This window comes from Oryctolagus cuniculus, chromosome 2, assembly GCF_964237555.1.
Source record: "Oryctolagus cuniculus chromosome 2, mOryCun1.1, whole genome shotgun sequence".
NCBI lineage: Eukaryota > Metazoa > Chordata > Mammalia > Lagomorpha > Leporidae > Oryctolagus > Oryctolagus cuniculus.
The window spans coordinates 174852240-174873361 of record NC_091433.1 but is presented as its reverse complement, the minus strand read 5'-3'; the positions used below and the strand labels follow the sequence as shown (position 1 = coordinate 174873361).

Here is a 21122-nt window from a genome sequence, read left to right as displayed (position 1 = left end):
GTCCTGAGTGAAACTTGATTCTTCCCACTGCCATGGAGACCTCTCCTGATTCACTGGGAAATATTTAATGATAATAGCTTTGTTAATCCTAGAACTCATTCGCACTTTGCCATCACCGCTTTTGGCACTAGGAGATGATCCCCTCACTCTTCCTCAGCCTGCTAGTGTCTTTCCACCTATGTCTGTTGTCCCCACCTTCCGATTTTTATTGGACCTTGTACTTCATCCTCACTGCTCTGTTTCCAAGACCTTCATAGTCTTGTCTGCTTCTAAAATCCTGAACAGCTGCCTCCCCAACCCCTTCACATCTGTGGAACCAGATCTGTGCCTTTTAAAAAAAAGATGTAGTTATTTATTTGAAAGTCAGAGTTACACAAAGAGAGAAGGAGAGGCAGAGGCAGAGGCAAAGAGAGAGAGAGAGAGAGAGAGAGAGGTCTTCCATCTGCTGGTTCACTCCTCAATTAGTCTCAAAAGTCAGAGCTTTACTGATCTGAAGCCAGGAGCCAGGAGCTCCTTCCAGGTCTCCCATGTAGGTGCAGGGGCCCAAGGACTTGGGCCATCTTCTACTGCTTTTCCAGGCCGTAGCAGAGAGCTGCATCGGAAGTGGAGCATCCAGGACTCGAACCAGCACCCATACGGGATGCCGACACTGCAGGTAGCAGCGGCTTTACCTGCTTTGCAACAGCACCGGCCCCCCAGATATGTGCCTTTGGCCACTCCTTCCCTCCCAGACACGGCCAATTCCCTGCTCAGCCTTGTCTTGAAAGACCTGCTACTTCACTACCAACTCTGCTGTCCTCCTGTCCACACTCTTTGTCCAACTTGATACTTGCCCCCCCCCCCCTTTGTTTTTACAATTTGATAGTAGAGAGTTTTGGAAGCAATCTTCAGACCCATACTGGTTTGGTTCATTATGAATTTGTGCTTCTGATTTAATTTTAATCCCTTATTATGCTTATTAATAATTTATCAGTCTTTAGCATTCTGTCTTCAGTGTTTCCCATTCCCGCTGTACCTCCAGTCCTAACTGGCTTTCCTTTTCTCTTGAAAGATGATCTTCCTTCTCTCTTGGGCCTATAGATCTTTGCTGCTATGTTTGTACTTGCGTGGTTGTTGGGAGGCTGGTGGATTATGTTATGCAGCAGCATGGTGTCCCTGAAGTCTGATACAGCTTTTAAGTAAACTTGTATCGGGGCCGATGCTGTGATGTAGTGGGTAAAGCAGATGCCTGCAGTGCTGGCATCCCATATGGGTGCTGGTTTGAGTCCCAGCTGCTCCACTTCTGATCCAGTACTCTGCTATGGCCTGGGAAAGCAGTAGAAGATGGCCCAGGTCTTTGGGCCATCTGGGAGACCCAGAAGAAACTCCTGGCTCCTGGCTTCAGATTGGCGTAGCTCAAGCCATTGCAGCCAATTGGGGAGTGAACCAGCAGATAGAAGACCTCTCTTTCTCTCTGTAACTCTGACTTTCAAATAAAATAAATAAATCCCTTTAAAAAAAAAGTATATCTAACTCTTTGTCCCAGAAAGTGGCCATCTTTGAAATAATATTTAAATGTATAATAATGTATGTACTTAAATATTATTAATATTTAATTAATTTAAAATTAATAAAGTATATACTTAAATGATATTTAAATGTACTTACTATGTACTTAAATAATATTTAAATGTATAATAATGTATATAATGATACATAATATTTAAATGAATATAAAAATGTATATACTTAGAGTCATTTAGTGGTCTACATTTATTGAGTACAGTGTCCTAGGTTAGGTAGGTAGTAAGAACATTTAGAAAGAAAGTAATGAAACATACAACCCATGCTTCTTTTCTATGAAGTGGTAATGAGAGGGGTAACCCTACCTAATTTAAGTAAAACTCCATTCTGATACTCTGGGTTCTAACCATGATGGGGTGTCTTCAGTATCTCCTGCCTTTCTTACGATGCGAGTGGAGTAGGATACAACGTAATGGGTGGCCTGGCTGTCTTTCCCTTCTTGCTTCAAGGCTGTGTTGGTCACTGTTGCACACATGCAGCAACAGCCATGCAGAACTTTCATGCTGTGCTGAAGACTTAGAGATGATCTAAAGGTGGAAAAGCAGTAAGAGCTACCAGACTGGTTAGAATACTGGGCCTGAAAGGCCTCTGAAGAGTGTTTTAAGAGGGAACTCACAGCCAGGCTTGGGTGGGAAAGGTGTCATCTGGGGTGTTCAAGGAGGGAGTTGAACTTGTCAGGGAGGTGAGTGGCAGTTTCAGCCAGAAGAGCCTGGGAGCAGCTCTGACTGATGGGAGATGAGGGCACACAGGGATTTCTCTCTGGAAAATGTGAAGGGCAACCACTGTGGAGAGTTGGAGGGTGAATTTGTTCACTGCTTCTTTTGTGTTGAATTGCATTTGAAAGTAGAAATTGGATGGTACCTCTAGTTCAATTCCTTTGCTTCTGTCTAAGAATTATGGGCATTGAGGGAGCCAAGGGGTATGTAGAAGAAAAAATGCTTATCAAGCCCTTGGGAGTCTTCTTTTTGTGTGGTTTCCTGAAGTGATGGTGTCAGTGCCTTACACACAGGCTGTTGGCATTGCCGTCTGCTACTGGAGAGAGGAATCCTGCAGATTTGATCCATAGAAGGAATCCAGGAAACTGGGATGGTCTGACAGGTCTGAGACAGTGGTTTATGGCTGTTGTCCATGAAAACTTGACCTGAGGATCCCTTCTTTCTCATTTTGTTAGGAAACCATGAAATGGAGAAAAGCTTAACTTTCAGTGTCCCCATTTTTTGATACTTTCTCAGTCCTGTGTAATTTATTTAGAATGACAGAATGCATATTCACTTACTCCTTGTATCATTTAGTGTAGATTAGAGGCAAATAAAACTCACTTCTCTTTTATTTGGACTTAAAAATAGTTCTTATAGAATGAAGGGTAACAGTTGTAGAAACAATCAAAGGAAAGCCTTACCAATCCAGCTTAATAATTTTACACTTTCTCCATTTCTCTATTTTGTGCATTTCCTAACTTGAATACTGCTTTATAATGCCATTTGTAGTCAGTAATAATGTAGATAATATTTTAAATACCAAATTTCAGTTTAAGATGAATAGAACATCACTTGTATTATATTAACAACTACATAAATGTAAATTGTTTTAAGGTCCATATCAAGCTTATTGGGCAAAGAGATAAATATTTTGTCTCTGTTAATGTTTAACTCAAGTAACAGTAAATCTTTTAAGTCCACCAAAACATGAGGCCATTGCACAATGAATGGTACATTATAAATGTATTCTTCAGAAGTGATTTATGCATCTGACTTTTATGGCACTGAATTTCAAAACCTCATAAAAAAGTCATTTTAGAGAAATGTCATGCTGACCTGTGTTGAAGAAGAGGTAAAATTTTCATCTCAATTACAGATGTATTTGAATGCCTACGTATTGCAGATACTCAATAAAGTCTTGTGAAATGAATGAGTATATTGATAACCTCTTTAAGATTTAAGATTTAGCCACACACGACTCTGTTTATTTCTGGGGTCATGTGACTGAGCCCTCCTGTTGTGCCATCCATAAAAACATTACTGTTTGTAGGGTATTACCTCAGGATTGTCAGAAACTACTTATATTTATTTTAAAAATTCATATCAAGGCATTTTTAATACATGGCAGTTTTAATATTTTGGCATCTCCTACACATTGACTTATCATAGAGGATTTTGTCTGTATTTTACTTTAAATGAAGTACTGTTTTCAGAGATGATTTCCTTAAATCCATCTGCACTGAAAAAATGTAATTAATCTGACATTTTGTAAAGGTTTCATTGAATTATATTCTTGTCTTTTGCTGTACAGGGATAAGAACGTATACATTTTCAGCTAAGATTAGCTTTAGGATGTGTTAAAGGAAAAATATAACAGTACATATTTTATGATCATTATATTTTAATTAGTCAATTTTCAAATGAACTTGTCCATCTGTAAATTATAGACAAGATATGCCCAAGTACAGGGAAATATGATTTAGAGCTTAGCCAAACAGAAAAAAGAATTTGAATAGATCCGTAAGAAGCTCAGAGCCAAGAATATGCTGATTTGCCCATGACCCAGTGTACTAACACATTTGCATACTCCCCAAGTATTGGGAAAACTAGGTTTGGGCTTTAAAAAACAAATAATACCCTTTTATTCGTAGATAGAACAATTTTTTTTGCTTCTGAATTAAATTTATTTTATTTGTTTATTGACCCCAGTGAGTTAATTTAAACTCCAAAGTAAACATGCCTTCATTTCGAGGTAATTCCAGTTTTCACTTTATGGATGGACAAGTCCCTGTGAACACCTATTTAGTGGTCAAAAAAATTTTTTTTAAAGTCTGACATTCCATATAGTTAATTTTTTAGGCTATTTGAAAGTATTCTTTTGCTTGAAAGAAGGAGATATTGCAGTATGTTTTCAAGGGTCCTATCTATTTTAGTAGTGCTAGGATTCTTTTATTGAACTTCATTGAGATAGAAATAACAATATAAGAACTTAAGGCATACCTTGCTTTCCCTTCAAGTTAATAGTTTCAGAAATTCTTAAGAAAAGCATGAAAATGTACCTAAAAGTCACTAATACATCTTCCTGATTCCAATGTAGTTTATTGAATTGTTTTGATTTGTTTCATAGTATCTTCAAACTGTTTGTATGGTTAACTCTTTTTTTTTTCTTAAGATTTTATTTATTTATTTGAGAGGAAGAGTTACAGGCAGTGAGAGGGAATAGACAAAGAGAAAGGTCTTCCATTTGCTGGTTTACTCCCCAAATGGCCACCACGGCTGAAGTTGAGCCAGTTGAAAGCCAGGAGCCAGGGAGCTTTTTCTGAGTCCCCTATGCAGGTGCTGGAGCCCAACACTTAGACCATCCTCCATTGCTTTCCCAGACCATAAAAAGAGAGCTGGATCAGAAGAGGAGCAGCAGGACTTGAACCAGTGCCCCAGTGGATTGCCGGTACTACAGGGGGAGGCTTAGCCTACTATGCCATAGTGCCTGCCCCTCTGTAGTCAATTCTTGAATCACCCATTTTCTAACTTCAGGAAAAAAGAAACATTTGTCTTATCTTGGTTTTTCTCTAATCTTTCACCATATATTAGTTATCTATTTATTAAATTCAAAATTTATTTTAATACTAGTTTAAGTAAATTTTAGTTAACAAAAAACAGCCTGTAACTATGGGAAGACTAGGCAGTGAGCTGTCTTCTTCCTTGGGAGTCCTTGGGAGCACCTCAAATGCCAGGATGGGTAGGTCTTTTCTAGAAGAGTTTTCAGTGTCTCCAGAAAATTAACATTTGCTCTCTTGCCTGGTGATGGAGGTAGGATAATCATATAGGCCTGACATTACCATCCTGAGAATGCATTTCTCTTTCAGCTCCTTGAAGTAAAGTGTTTGGACAGCATAAATCCCATTCTTTCCACAAGAAAAAAACTAAGCAGATAGATTTTCATGAACTCAAGAGGGAGAGTGGTAAAAACACTAAAATCACAGGGCAAACAGCTGTTCCAAAAGCTTGACAGAAGCAGGAGCTGGTTTTTGTTTTTGTTTTTAATTTTTATTGAAATCTTCCTACAATGAATATTCTTCATCTTACATTTCTTTTGGAAGTATTTAGTTTACATGGGTACTTACTACAATAACCTTTAACAAAGAGATTATTTATTTGAAAGGCAGAGTTAGAGAGTGGAAGAGACAGAGAAAGATCTTCCATCTACTGGTTCACTCCCCAAATAGCTGCAATTGCTAGGCCTGGACCAAGCTGAATCCAGGAGCCTAGAACACCATCCAGGGCTCCCACGTGGGTGGCAGGGGTCATCTTCCTTGAGACAAGATCTTTTAATGAGACTTTGGACATAAGCAGTTGTTCACCTGAGGTGAAAGCTGTGGATGGTTTTTAGAAGATTTAACTAGAAGATTTTTCTATTTTTTCCCCAGGGAAATCTTTATTTTTTATATATATATTTTAAGGAATACAAATTTTTAAGTACAACTTTAGGAATATAGTTATTATTCCCACCAAACCTGCCCTCCCACCCACACTCCTATCCCTCCTTATCATCCTCCCTCTCCCCTTGCCAGCCCCATTCCCCATTGAGATTCATTTTCAGTTAACTTAGTACATAGATGACCAACTCTATACTAAGTAAAGATTTCAAAAGTCGCACGTGCACACACACACACACACAAACTATTTGAGAACTGGTTTTACAGTTAACTCTCAATACAACTCATTGAGGACAGAGGTCCTACATGGGGAGTTAGTGCACAGTGACTCTTGTTGTTAACAATTAACACTCATATATGACTTCAGTGACCACCTGAGGCTCTTGAACTGAGCTGCCTAGGCTATGGAAGCTTTCTGAATCCACACACTCCATCAGTTTTTAGACAAGGCCACAAGCAAAGTGGAATTCTTCCCTCCCTTTTGAGAAAAATACATCCTTTGATGGCCACTTCTTTCCACTGGGGTCTCACTCACAGAGATCCTTCATGTAGAACATTTTTTGCCATAGTGTCTTGGCTTTCCATGCCTGAAATACTCTCATGGGCCTTTCAGCCAGCCCAGGAAGCCTTAAAAGCTGATTCTGAGGTCAGAGTGTTACTTAAAGTGATTGTTATTCTACAAGTCTACTGTGTGGACTACTTCCTATATTAGACATTCTCTCCTTTTTAATTCTATCTTTTATTATTACCGGGCACTTGATCCGATTTATATGATCACTTTAACACTTAATCCTATCTATATGTTCACTTTAACACTTAATATGATCATTTTAACAATTAAGATGGCATTTTACCACCAATTTCAATGGGATTTGGAATCCCATGACAAGTTTTTAAACTGTACCCTTAGAAGTAAGTCTGTAGGATTGTATGCAGAACTATACAGTTTTTACAATTACAAACTTTCTCCTCCCTCTCTTATTCCCACTCTTATTTTTTGCTGAGACCTATTTTCAATTGACTTTATACTCATATGATTAACTCTTTGTTAAGGGTTCAACAAATAGTATGAAGAAAAAAGAAGACAAAAAATAGATTTATGTATTTGAAAGGTAGAGCAAAAGGAAAGAGACAGAGACAGAAAGAGAGCTGTTCCATCCATTGTTTCACTCCCTATGTGGCTCAGGGGCCAGTGCTGGGCCAGGCTGAAGCCAATATCCAGGAACTCTATCCAGGACTCCCATGTGGGTGGCAGGGGTCCAAGCACTTGGGCCATCCTCTGCTGCCTTCCCAGGCACATGAGCAGGGAGCTGGGTCAGAAGCACAGCAGCCAGGTCTCAAGCTAACACTGATCAGAGGATGGCAGCATTTCAGGTAGTGGCTTAACCTGTTGTGCCACAGTGCTGGCCCCTTAGCTACACATTTTGAGGAACTGTTGGAGGCTGAGGCCAACATGTAGTTTCTGGAGCCTGTGCTCACTTGAGGAGTTCCTACCCTTTTCAGACTTAGACTTTGAGTAAGAACTTAATACCTCTGTCTTACCTTTTAGGACCTTCTCAAAAAAGTTTTTTGTTTCTCAATAATGCTTTCTGTAGTTTGGTCTGTCATCTTAACCAGAAGTGTCCACCACAACATCTTGTTAAATGAAAATAGCCAATTAAAAAAAGTGTGCAATGTAAATCTATTGTGTTTAAGTATCTACATACAGGAGGCCGGCGCCGCAGCTCAATAGGCTAATCCTATTGCGGTATAGTATTCTAAAGAATACATATCCCATAATTTCTTTATCCAGTCTACCGTTGATGGGCATTTAGGTTGGTTCCAGGTCTTGGCTATTGTGAATTGTGCTGCAATAAACATTAGGGTGCAGACCGCTTTTTTGTTTTTCAATTTAAACTCCTTTGGGTAAATTCCAAGGAGTGGGATGGCTGGGTCGAACGGTAGGGTTATATTCAGGTTTCTGAGGAATCTCCAGACTGATTTCCATAGTGGTTTGACCAGTTTGCATTCCCACCAACAGTGGGAATAAACCGATGGAGTAAATAAAGGGGAGAGTGATCCAACATGGGAAGTGAGATACTCAGCAGACTCATAGAATGGCAGATGTCCTAAATAGCACTCTGGCCTCAGAATCAGCCCTAAAGGCACTCGGATCTGGCTGAAAAGCCCATGAGAGTATTTCAGGCATGGAAAGCCAAGACACTCTGGCAAAAAGATCTCTGTGAGTGAGATCCCAGTGGAAAGAACAGGTCTTCAAAGAGGGAGGTGCCTTTCTCTGAAGGGAGGAGAGAACCTCCACTTTGACTATGACCATGTCTAAACAAGATAAGAGTCGGAGAACTCAAGGGGCTTCCATAGCCTTGGAAACTCATGACTGGTGCATAGGGAGATTACTGATGCCATAGACAGGAGTGTCAATTTGTAAAGTCAACAACAGGAGTCACTGTGCACTTACTCCTCATGTAGGATCTCTGTCCTTAATGTGCTGTACATTGAGGCTTAATGCTATAACGAGTACTCAAACAGTATATTTCACTTTGTGTTTCTTTTTTTTTTTTTTAAACTTTTATTTAATGCATATAAATTTCCAAAGTACGACTTATGGATTACAATGGCTTTCCCCCCATACCGTCCCTCCCACCCACAACCCTCCCCTTTCCCACTCCCTCTCCCCTTCCATTCACATCAAGATTCATTTTCGATTATCTTAATATACAGAAGATCAGCTTAGTATACATTAAGTATGGATTTCAACAGTTTGCTCCCACACAGAAACATAAAGTGAAAAATAATAGATGATTTTTTAAAATGATGATGAAATCAGAGCAGACCTATTGTCATGTTTAATCCCAGTGAGAGTCAAGTTGGGAATTGATAATTTCTTTTTTTTTTTTTTTTTTTTTTTACAGAGGATCAGTTTAGTATGCATTAAGTAAGGATTTCAACAGTTTGCACCCCCATAGAAACACAAAGTGAAATATATTGTTTGAGTACTCGTTATAGCATTAAATCTCAATGTACAGCACATTAAGGATAGAGATCCTACATGAGGAGTAAGTGCACAGTGACTCCTGTTGTTGACTTTACCAATTGACACTCCTGTCTATGGCATCAGTAATCTCCCTATGCTCCAGTCATGAGTTTCCAAGGCTATGGAAGCCCTCTGAGTTCTCCGATTCTTATCTTGTTTAGACAAGCTCATAGTCAAAGTGGAGGTTCTCTCCTCCCTTCAGAGAAAGGTACCTCCTTCTTTGATGGCCTGTTCTTTCCACTGGGATCTCACTCGCAGAGATCTTTTGCCAGAGTGTCTTGGCTTTCCATGCCTGAAATACTCTCATGGGCTTTTCAGCCACCTCCGAATGCCTTTAGGGCTGATTCTGAGGCCAGAGTGCTATTTAGGACATCTGCCATTCTATGAGTCTGCTGAGATTCTCACTTCCCATGTTGGATCACTCTCCCCTTTATTTACTCCATCAGTTAGCGTTAGCAGGTACTAGACTTGTCTATGTGCTCCCTTTGACTCCCAGTCCCTTCACCATGACCAACTGTGAACTGAAACTGATCACCTGGAACAGTGAGATGGCATTGGTACATGCCACCTCGATGGGATTGAATTGGAATCCCCTGGTATGCTTCCAACTCCACCACTTGGGGCAAGTCAGCCCGAGCATGTCCCAAATTATACATCTCTTCCCTCTCCCATTCCCACCACCATGTTCAACAGGGATCACATTTCAGTTAATTTTCAACACTTAAGAATAACTGTGCATCAATTACAGATCTAAACCAGTCATATTAAGTAGAACAGATAAAAAAAACTACTAAGAGGGATAATGTATTTAGTTGTTCATTAACAGTCAGGGCTATGCTGATCAAGCCACCATTTCCCATAGTGTCCACCTCACTCCAACAGGTTTCCCTCTTGGTGTTCAGTCAGTCGTCACCGATCAGGGAGAACATATGGTATTTGTCCCTTTGGGACTGGCTTATTTCACTCAGCATGATGTGTTCCAGATTCCTCCATTTTGTTGCAAATGACTGGATTTCGTTGTTTCTTACTGCGGTATAGTATTCTAAAGAGTACATATCCCATAATTTCTTTATCCAGTCTATCGTTGATGGGCATTTAGGTTGGTTCCAGGTCTTAGCTATTGTGAATTGAGCTGCAATGAACATTAGGGTGCAGACCTCTTTTTTGTTTGCCAATTTAAATTCCTTTGGGTAAATTCCAAGGAGTGGGATGGCTGGGTCGAACGGTAGGGTTATCTTCAGGTTTCTGAGGAATCTCCAGACTGACTTCCATAGTGGCTTGACCAGTTTGCATTCCCACCAACAGTGGGTTAGTGTCCCTTTTTCCCCACATCCTCGCCAGCATCTGTTGTTGGTAGATTTCTGCATGTGAGCCATTCTAACCGGTGTGAGGTGAAACCTCATTGTGGTTTTGATTTGCATTTCCCTGATTGCTAATGACCTTGAACATTTTTTCATGTGCCTGTTGGCCATTTGGATTTCCTCTTTTGAAAAATGTCTATTGAGGTCCTTGGCCCATCTCTTAAGTGGGTTGTTGGTTTTGTTTTTGTGGAGTTTCTTGATCTCTTTGTAGATTCTGGTTATTAACCCTTTGTCTGTTGCATAGTTTGCAAATATTTTTTCCCATTCTGTCGGTTGTCTTTTCACTCTCCTCACTGTTTCTTTTGCAGTACAGAAACTTCTCAATTTGATGCAATCCCAATAGTTGATTTTGGCTTTGACTGCCTGTGCCTCCCGGGTCTTTTCCAGAAATTCTTTGCCTGTGCCAATATCTTGAAGGGTTTCTCCAATGTTCTCTAGTAACTTGATGGTGTCAGGTCGTAGATTTAGGTCTTTAATCCATGTGGAGTGGATTTTTGTGTAAGGTGTAAGGTAGGGGTCTTGCTTCATGATTCTGCACGTGGAAATCCAATTTTCCCAGCACCATTTATTGAATAGACTGTCCTTGCTCCAGGAATTAGTTTTAGATCCTTGATCAAATATAAGTTGGCTGTAGATGTTTGGGTTGATTTCTGGTGTTTCAATTCTGTTCCATTGGTCTATCCATCTGTTTCTGTACCAGTACCATGCTGTTTTGATTACAACTGCCCTGTAGTATGTCCTGAAATCTGGTATTGTGATGCCTCCGGCTTTGTTTTTGTTGTACAAGATTGCTTTAGCTATTCGAGGTCTCTTGTGCCTCCATATAAATTTCAGCACCATTTTTTCCAGATCTGAGAAGAAGGTCTTCGGTATCTTGATTGGTATTGCATTGAATCTGTAAATTGCTTTTGGGAGAATGGACATTTTGATGATGTTGATTCTTCCAATCCATGAGCATGGCAGATTTTTCCATTTCTTGGTATCCTCTTCTATTTCTTTCTTTAAGGTTTTGTAATTTTCATCGTAGAGATCTTTAACGTCTTTGGTTAAGTTTATTCCAAGGTATTTGATTGTTTTTGTAGCTATTGTGAATGGGATTGATCTTAGAAGTTCTTCCTCAGCCATGGCATTGTCTGTGTATACAAAGGCTGTTGATTTTTGTGCATTGATTTTATACCCTGCTACTTTGCCAAACTCTTCTATGAGTTCCAATAGTCTCTTAGTAGAGTTCTTTGGGTCCTCTAAATAAAGAATCATGTCATCTGCAAAGAGGGATAGTTTGAGCTCTTCCTTCCCAATTTGTATCCCTTTAATTTCTTTTTCTTGCCTAATAGCTCTGGCTAGAACCTCCAGAACTATATTGAATAGCAGTGGTGAGAGTGGGCATCCCTGTCTGGTTCCAGATCTCAGTGGAAATGCTTCCAACTTTTCCCCATTCAATAGGATGTTGGCTGTGGGTTTTTCATAGATTGCTTTGATTGTATTGAGGAATGTTCCTTCCAAACCCAGTTTGCTTAGAGTTTTCATCATGAACGGGTGTTGTATTTTATCAAATGCTTTCTCGGCATCTATTGAGATAATCATATGGTTTTTCTTCTGCAGTCTGTTAATGTGGTGTATCACATTGATTGTCTTGCGCACATTAAACCATCCCTGCATACCAGGGATGAATCCCACTTGGTCTGGGTGGATGATCTTTCTGATGTGTTGTTGCATTCTATTGGCGAGAATTTTATTGAGGATTTTTGCATCTATGTTCATCAGGGATATTGGTCTGTAATTCTCTTTCAGTGCTGCATCTTTTTCCGGCTTAGGAATTAAGGTGATGCTGGCTTCATAGAAAGAATTTGGGAGGACTCCCTCTTCTTCGATTGTTCTGAATAGTTTGAGAAGAATTGGAGTTAGTTCTTCTTTAAATGTCTGGTAGAATTCAGCAGTGAATCCATCTGGTCCTGGGCTTTTCTTTGTTGGGAGGGCCTTTATTACTGTTTCAATTTCTGTCTCAGTTATGGGTCTGTTTAGGTTTTCGATGTCTTCCTGGTTCAATTTAGGCAGGTTGCATGTGTCCAGGAATCTATCCATTTCTGATAGGTTTCCCTGTTTGCTGGCATACAAGTCCTTGTAGTAATTTCTGATGATTCTTTTTATTTCTGTGGTGTCTGTTGTTACATTTCCTTTTTCATCTCTGATTTTATTGATTTGGGTCTTTTCTCTTCTTTTTTTAGTTAGTTGGGCCAATGGGGTGTCAATTTTGTTTATTTTTTCAAAAAACCAGCTCTTCGTTTGGCTGATTTTTTGTAATGTTTTTCTTGATTCAATCCTGTTGATTTCTTCTCTGATTTTAATTATTTCTCTTCTCCTACTAGATTTGGGTCTGATTTGCTGTAGGTTTTCTAGATCCTTGAGGTGAATTGAAAGCTCATCTATTTGGTGTCTTTCCAATTTCTTGATGTAGGCACCTATTGATATAAACTTTCCTCTTAACACTGCTTTTGCTGTGTCCCATAAGTTTTGGTATGTTGTGCTGTTATCCTCATTTACTTCCAGAAAGTTTTTGATTTCTCTTTTGATTTCTTCTATGACCCATTGTTCATTCAGGAGCATGTTGTTCAATCTCCATGTGTTTGCGTATGCTCTAGGGATTCCTGAGTTGGTAATTTCCAACTTCATTCCTTTATGGTCTGAGAAGCTGCATGGTATGATTCTAATTCTTTTGAATTTGCTGAGACTCGCTTTATGGCCTAGTATGTGGTCAATCCTAGAGAAGCTTCCATGTACTGCTGAGAAGAATGTAAAATCTTTAGCTGTAGGATTGAAAGTTCTGTATATATCTGTTAGATCCATTTGGGCTATAGTGTCGTTTAAATCTACTGTATCCTTGTTGATCTTCTGACCGGATGATCTGTCTATTTCTGAGAGTGGAGTATTGAAGTCCCCCAGTACTACTGTATTGGGGTCTAAGTCTCCCTTTAAGTCCGTTAATAAATCTTTTAGATAAACTGGTGCCCTGTAGTTAGGTGCATATACATTGATAATTGTTATATCTTCCTGTTGAATTGATCCTTTAATCATGATATAGTGTCCCTCTTTGTCTCTCTTAACAGTTTTTGTGGTAAAGTTTATGTTGTCCGATATTAAGATGGCTACGCCCGCTCTTTTTTCATTTCTGTTGGCATGGTATATCTTTTTCCAGCCTTTCACTTTCAGTCTGTATGGATCTTTGTTGGAAAGATGTGTTTCTTGTAAGCAGCAAATAGATGGGTTTTGTTCCTTAACCCAATCAGCCAATCGGTGTCTTTTAACTGGACAGTTCAGGCCATTCACGTTCAAAGTGACTAATGATAAGTGGTAACTTTGCCCTGCCATTTGCCAAAGATAAGTTCTAATATATGCTTTGAATTCCCTGTGATCTTTTGCTGTGAGGTTTCCTTCCTTGGTTTCCTTCCTTTACCTTCTTTCATATTGATGACCGTGTTTCTTTGTTTCTGTGTGTAACACATCTTTAAGCATCTTTTGCAGGGCTGGACGAGTGGCAACAAATTCTTTCAATTTCTGTTTGCAATGAAAAGTCTTTATTTCACCTTCATTCACAAATGATAGCTTTGCAGGATATAATATTCTGGGCTGGCAGTTGTTCTCTCTTAGTACCTGGGCTATATCTCGCCATTCCCTCCTAGCTTTTAGAGTTTCTGATGAGAAGTCAGCTGTGAGTCTGATTGGAGATCCTCTGAGAGTAATCTGACGTTTCTCTCTTGCACATTTTAGGATCTTTTCTTTATGTTTCACTGTGGAGAGTTTAATTACAACGTGTCGTGGTGAGGATCTCTTTTGGTCGTGTTTATTAGGGGTTCTGTGGGCTTCCTGTACTAGGATTTCTCTGTCCTTCTCCAAACCTGGGAAATTTTCTGCTAATATCTCACTAAAAAGGCCTTCTAATCCTTTCTCCCTCTCCATGCCTTCAGGAACTCCTAGAACCCGAATGTTGGGTTTTTTAATAGTATCCTGAAGATTCCCGACAATATGTTTCAGATTTCTAATTTCCTCTTCTTTTCTTTGGTCTGACTGTATCCTTTCCTGTTCTCTGTCTTCTAAGTCCGATATTCTCTCTTCTGCTTCACCCATTCTGTTTGTAAGGCTCTCTATTGTGTTTTTCATTTGATCTATTGAATTCTTCACTTCAGTCACTATCACAGTTTCCTGTTGTACTAGTTGTTTCGTTTCATTTTGATTCCTCCTTAATATTTCATTTTCACGAGAGAGATTTTCTATCTTGTCCATTAAGGATTTGTGTAGTTCCAGAATTTGTTTTTGAGAACTTCTTAATGTTCTTATCAATTTTTTGAGATCTGCTTCTTGCATTTCTTCTATGTCATCATCTTCATAATCTTGAATTGGGGTGTCTTTTTCATTTGAGGGCGTCATGGTGACTTCCTTGTTTTTATTACCTCGGTTTTTGCGTTTGTTATTTGGCATATTGGAGATATTTGGTTTCTTCACTGTGGTGCTTTTTCTTGTTATACTATGACTCTAGATTAAGTGGACTATCTGTTTTTGATGGAGCCTTAGGGCTTGAGATGGGTGTGGCCTGAGAGCTCTGTTTGGTGTGCCAAAGGTGACACTCCCAGGTTAGGCGTGGTAAATCTCTCTCTCTCTCTCTTTTTTTTTTTGATTCAAAAGGGAAGTAATTCCGCACAGCTGAACGAAGTTGGAGGTAGTTAGCAGGCAAATGATATACCCACAGGAGCCAGAGATCGGAAGCTCTTTCCCAAGATCCCCACAGGGAATCTGTTCGGCCCTCAGAGTGGGCTCAAATTCTCCTTCAGCCTCCCACTGGGTTGCCAAAGTTACGGAATTGTAGCGTCTCTGGAGAGTGCTCACGTGAATTCCGTGAGTTCTCTCCCCCACCGTCTCTTTTTTCACAGTCTCAGTTCAGTAGCACCACAAATTTACTAGCTCCTAATCTCCTGTTAATTCGCCCCGCCCAGAGTCAGGTTTTTCTGCTAGGCTCAGGGCCGGTGCAGACCTGAGGTCGCTCTGCTTATGACGTATGTCCAAGATGGCGCCTGCTCTTTGTCTTGCTCGCCCTTGAGAGGTGAGTGGAGAGAGAGAAACCCGTGTCCGTACTAGTCACCCTTTTTTCTCTCTCTCTCTCTCTTCCAGTTAGCCTTGTGAACTTCCCCCCCCGGGGGTCGTTCCCTCTAGTCTCCTCTCTCCGCTTGCCTGCCGGTGTCTCGGGCTATTGAGGTTCGGCTCACCTCGCGTTCCAGCGCTGGTGTGTTGAGTCTGCCGCTGATGTCCCGAACTGTGGGCTCCCACGCTCTCCACGCAGGTCCGCTGTGAGTCACGCGTTCCGGAAGAGTTTCTTCTGCTGTTTCCTCCCCTACTCTTCCTTGAACCTGCAGTATCTCCACTTTTATTAAACTATCTCTCCCCAGACTATCAGTGTGCTCCCTTCCTATTCCGCCATCTTGCCGGAAATCCCCTCACTTTGTGTTTCTATGGGGGGTGCAAACGATTGAAATCTTTACTTAATGTACACTAAACTGATCTTCTGTAAAAAAAAAAAAAAAAAAAAAAAAGAAATGATCAATTCCCAACTTGACTTTCACTGGGATTAAACATGACAATAGGTCTGATCTGATTTCATCATCATTTAAAAAAAAATCATCTATTATTTTTCACTTTATGTTTCTGTGTGGGAGCAAACTGTTGAAATCCTTACTTAAGGTATACTAAGCTGATCTTCTGTATATTAAGATAATCAAAAATGAATCTTGATGTGAATGGAAGGGGAGAGGGAGTGGGAAAGGGGAGGGTTGTGGGTGGGAGGGACGGTATGGGGGGGGGGAAGCCATTGTAACCCATGAGTCGTACTTTGGAAATTTATATTCATTAAATAAAAGATAAAAAAAAAAAGAATAAAAAAAAAATATAGGCTAATCCTCTGCCTGTGATGCTGGCACCCCGGGTTCTAATCCCGGTCGGGGCACCGGATTCTGTCCTGGTTGCTTCTCTTCCAGGCCAGCTCTCTGCTGTGGCCCGGGAGTGCAGTGGAGGATGGCCCAAGTCTTTGGGTCCTGCACCCGCGTGGGAGGCCAGGAGAAGCACCTGGCTCCTGGCTTTGGATCAGCGTGGTGCACCGGCCGCAGCGCGCCGCCTCAGCGGCCATTACGAGGTGAACCAATGGAAAAGGAAGACCTTTCTCTCTGTCTCTCTCTCTCACTGTCCACTCTGCCTGTCAAAAAAAAAAAAAAAGTATCTACACACAGGAAAGAAATGTATGAACTACATGCATGTAAGTTATGGATTGTGCACAGTGTTTTTCTTATACTTGCATTGACTAGTCTTTTTTACAGTGCTATCACTAGAGCAGTGTTTAGGAGAATTCTCAGAGAAAACAGAAATATGTGCCTGTAATTAATCATTAGTGTTGGGGCAGTATTTGGTTTATCTGTTAAGACACCACTGGGGATACACATATCATTTATTGGAGTGTCTGGATAAAGTCCTGGCTCTGGTTCCCATTCCAGCTTCCTGTTGATATGCACTCTAGGAGGCAGCAGGCTCAAGTTGTTTCCCTACCACCCACGTGGGTACCTAGCTGAGTTCCAGTCTCCTGGTTTGCTTTAATCTGGGAAGTGACCCAGCAGATGGAAACTCATTCTCTGTTTCTCTGCCTCTCAAATTATTTAAACAAAGTAAAAACAACAATAACAGCAAAACTCTGTTAGGATTACCTGTCTAACATCTAGGCCTAATTTTGCACTCTTCTGGAGCTACGGATGTGGAAACTCCACCAGTCCAGGTATCTGTAATTCAGGAATGAAAGACCTCTCTTTCATTCCTGTGATAGGCATGTATTGAGTACCTCCTGATTGCAGAAGGCTATGATGGCTGATGTCAAATAAATGTCATCAGGAGAGCCAAACCAATAGATAAATAGCAAATATCCCTGTAGGAAAAGTGCAAATCTCTGTGAACCAGATTCATTTTTCCATTGAACAGTATTGGCTTGGTTACATCTATCTGCTGTCTATTGTGCTTAGGTCCTGAGGCCAGTTTAACAAGTTCTCTGATGTTGCTAGGTGACCTTAAAATACAGCTTTAGGGCTTGATTTTCATTCCTTTCTTCACAATCAGATTTTGGACCAACCCTCTGCACCACAATGTCCTGTCCCAGATAACACTTTTAATGAATTCTATATAAATTAATCAGGTTCATAAACCACTAGTAGCCCAATTGGAACTTCACTTCTGATCCTGTGATTTCAAATCTTATAGGTAAGAAAGCTTAATATGCCACACATTATATAATGGCAGAGTGATTCTGAAAAGCCAGAATTAGTACATTAAAGGTAACACTCTAAAAATTTAAAAATTCAATGCTATTCATGTTTGTTTTGAAATTAACCTACTAATTATTGTTAAATTCTGTGGTCTCTCTCTTTCTTTATCTTTCTCCTCTCTCTTTGTGTTTAATGTTAGCATTGTTTTACAGAATGACTTTGGGATTCAAAATGATATTCTGATAGAAATTTTGTGTCCTCAGATGAGTTGACAGAGCAACAGAGTAGAATAGGTAGGATTTTTCAGTATCCAGTGTTCAGAGAACCATATAGTAATTTTTACCTGTCTGTGTTAACAGGAATTATACTTACAACTTTCTTGGCATGAGTAAAAGATAGTAATCAAGAGATGGCCAAATGACAGTGCTTATATCTGGCACAAAGACCTGAAGGCTTTGAGAAAAGTAAATTACCTCTTAGAGTTTCTATTCTAGCTGTTGTTTTCATGTCCTTATTGTCTTTCCTGTAGATATCAACTATCAGAATACTTAATTTTGGACTTTAAATAACAGTTACAATTCTAGCTCAATATCACTCCTAAGGACTGGATTTCTTTCTTTTAAAAATTATTATTTATTTGTTTTTATTTGAAAGAGAGAGAGACAGAGAGATTGAGGAGGAGAGATGCAGAGATATAGAGCGATAGAGAGGGAGAGAAAGAGAGATACAGAGAAAGGGAGAGGAAGAGTGAGAGTCAAGAGCCAGAAGCTCAATTCAGGTCTCCCATGTGGATGGCAAGAACCCAGTCATCTGGGTATCACGGCTGCCTCTCAGGGTCTGTGTTAGCAGGAACTGGAGTCAAGAGCCGAAGCTGGGAACTGAATCCAGGTTCTCCGATGTGCGACTAGATGTCTAAACCACTAGGCTAAATGCCTGCTCCAAAATCTCTTGTGTTTTAAGGTAGACTTACCTTCTGGTTTAATTCTGGACATATCTATATGTAAATTACTTTTATATGTAACCAAAGGGTCCCTGACTGAGTAGACTGATTTGTGTTTCTGGAATTAGAGGGCAGTTCAGTTCCCAAGATTTGCCATTTCCTGTTAGTATAAACTTGAACGAGTTACTTAACTTTCTGAACCTGTTTTCTCAGCATGAAAATTAAGATAATATTATTTATCTTTCTATTTTTCTGAGTTTTAGAAGATTCAGATGAGATATTTGAAAAACATTTTCTCCACTGCCAAATGTTATATAAATACTGGAAATCATTGTTTTTCCTTCTATCATGATGTTATTTTTCTAACAGCTGAGCTTTTATATTTTCCAGTTATATTACAATTATGAATTGAATTTTTAAATTTCAGATTTTCCATAAGAGTCAATTTATTTTCATATTTGCTTTACATCAGAACCTCTTGTTTTCTAGCCCTAAAATAGTAAAATGGGGCCTTATGCCAATCAGGACCCTGCTTTAATTTAAAATGATATGAAAAGTTTACTAGCTCTTTCAATGATTTTTTGTTTTTTTGACAGGCAGAGTGGACAGTGAGAGACAGAGAGACAGAGAGACAGAGAGAAAGGTCTTCCTTTTTTGCCGTTGGTTCACCCTCCAATGGCCGCTGTGGCCGGCGCATCACGCTGATCCGATGGCAGGAGCCAGGTGCTTCTCCTGGTCTCCCATGGGGTGCAGGGCCCAAGCACTTGGGCCATCCTCCACTGCACTCCCTGGCCATAGCAGAGAGCTGGCCTGGAAGAGGGGCAACCGGGACAGAATCTGGTGCCCTGACCGGGACTAGAACCCGGTGTGCCGGCACCGCAAGGCGGAGGATTAACCGCGGCGCCGGCCTTAATGATCTTTTAACCAAATCTAGAGTTGATATTTAGATGTTACTGGCTTATTGTTTCAAAGGGTGTTTTATTTCTTGGCATTGGAAATTCAAGAAAGGATAGCATTGGGATAGCTGGGGGTGGGGAGAGTAGAGTGTTTGGATTATAGAGTTGAGAAGGAGTAGTGATCTCAATTTCATCACTGCCTGTGGTGCCCAGAGGCTGGATGATATTAGAGAACTCATTTCTCTAATTTCTGGGCCTGTTAAGCTCTTTTTTATTTTAAGCTTTATTTTATTTATTTGAAAGAGTTACAGAGAGAGAGGGACAGAAGGAGAGAGTCTTCCATCCACTAGTTTACTCCCCAAATGGCCACAATAGCCAGGGCTGGGTGAGGCGAAAGCCAGGAGCCAGAAGCTTGCTCCCAGTCTCCCACATTGGTGCAGGGACCTAAGCAATTGGACTATCCTTGCTGCTTTCCCAGGGAAATTAGCGGGGAGCTGGATCAGAAGTGGAGCAGCCAGATCTCGAACTGGAGCCCATATGGAATGCCAGCACTACTGTTGGCAGCTTAACCTGCTATGCCAAGTGCCAAACTTGTTGAATGGGCTCACAGTTTGAGAGAATTGTAATTGAACTGAGCTAAATAATAAACTTAGAATAGTTTTCGTTCTCAGACACGGAGAAATATAAAAATATAAAATGTTTATACATTAATGAACTTTTTTTCCTTGACTCTGATAAGTGATTAGAACCATGGGCATTATACAGACTTGTAGAAATAATATTTTGTCAGTAAATACTTTCATATAATATGCATTTAGAATAACATTTTTGTCTTACATATAAAATTGAACAAGCATTCTCTGTGTTTTGCATGTTGCTAAAATCAGCTTTTAATTTCAACCCAGAAGTGGTTGTTATGAGGTCAGGGTAACTTTTCATACCAAAATCTTTCTAGGACATTATAATAATAGAACATTAAAAACTATTATATGTCAGAATTTAACATAGATACAGAAATATTTCACAAAATATTAAAAAATAAATTGAATGGGCTCAGTGGGTTAAAGCCCTGGCCTGCAGCGCCGGCATCCCATATGGACGCTGGTTTGAGTCTTGGCTGCTCCACTTCTGATCCAGCTCTCTGCCATGGCCTGGGAAAGCAGTAGAAGATTGCCCAAGTGTTTGGGCCCCTGCACCCACGTGGGAGACCCGGAAGAAGCTCCTGGCTCTTGACTCTGGATCAGCTCAGCTCTAGCCACTGCAGCCATTTGGGGAGCGAACCAGCAGAAAGAATTTCTCTCTCGCTCGCTTGCTCACTCGCTCCACTTCTCTCTGTAACTCTTTCAAAAAAATAAAATAAATCTTAAAAAAAAAAAAGATAATGATATATCATGACCAAGTAGAATTTTTCCCCCGAATACAGAAGTTGGATTAACATTAGAAAATCATTGTTATTAACTACATTAATGAAATGAAGGAGAAAAAGATCAGCTGATCACCTCCATAGAAACAGGAAACACATTTGGAAAAATTCAATATCCATCTGTAATAAAATAAAATAAATTCTTGCAGCAAACTGTGAGTAGAAGGAACATCCTCAGTCTGATTAAGTACATCTATAGTAAGTAATT

General features: G+C 40.1%; 1 protein-coding gene across 3 annotated transcripts in view; it reads left to right on the top strand.

The window, feature by feature from the left end:
* The window catches only part of BABAM2 (BRISC and BRCA1 A complex member 2), a 502023-nt gene that overhangs the window by 219303 nt on the left and 261598 nt on the right, over nucleotides 1-21122 (top strand). The window lies entirely within an intron of this gene.